Source organism: Cyprinodon variegatus, unplaced genomic scaffold (genome assembly GCF_000732505.1).
Source record: "Cyprinodon variegatus isolate N-32 unplaced genomic scaffold, C_variegatus-1.0 Scaffold441, whole genome shotgun sequence".
NCBI lineage: Eukaryota > Metazoa > Chordata > Actinopteri > Cyprinodontiformes > Cyprinodontidae > Cyprinodon > Cyprinodon variegatus.
The window spans coordinates 592,481-592,817 of record NW_015150894.1 but is presented as its reverse complement, the minus strand read 5'-3'; positions in this window follow the sequence as shown (position 1 = coordinate 592,817).

The window sequence follows — 337 nt, the reverse complement described above, 5'->3', positions numbered from 1 at the left end:
CTTCCTTCCTTTTTTCAACTTTACCTTCTTTACCTCATACCTTTGAATCCTGTTATTTCCCTGCTATTTTCTCATTTCCTTTGTCCTTTTTACTTACCGTTTTCCTGGGTAAAGGCCTTACTTCCTTTCCTATCAACTTTTCTTTTGCCTTTCTTCTGATTTTTTTTCTTAGTTGTTTTTCTTTTCTGCTTCTTTTTTATTTAGTGTCCTCAGGGAATGAATGAGTAATTGTGAATTGTTGTCTATGCTTTGTGCCTGTTGCCATGTGAACTTCCTTCCTTGTTTGCTACCAGTGATAGAAATAAGCCATTAAGTAATAGTGAACTTTGTATTTAAA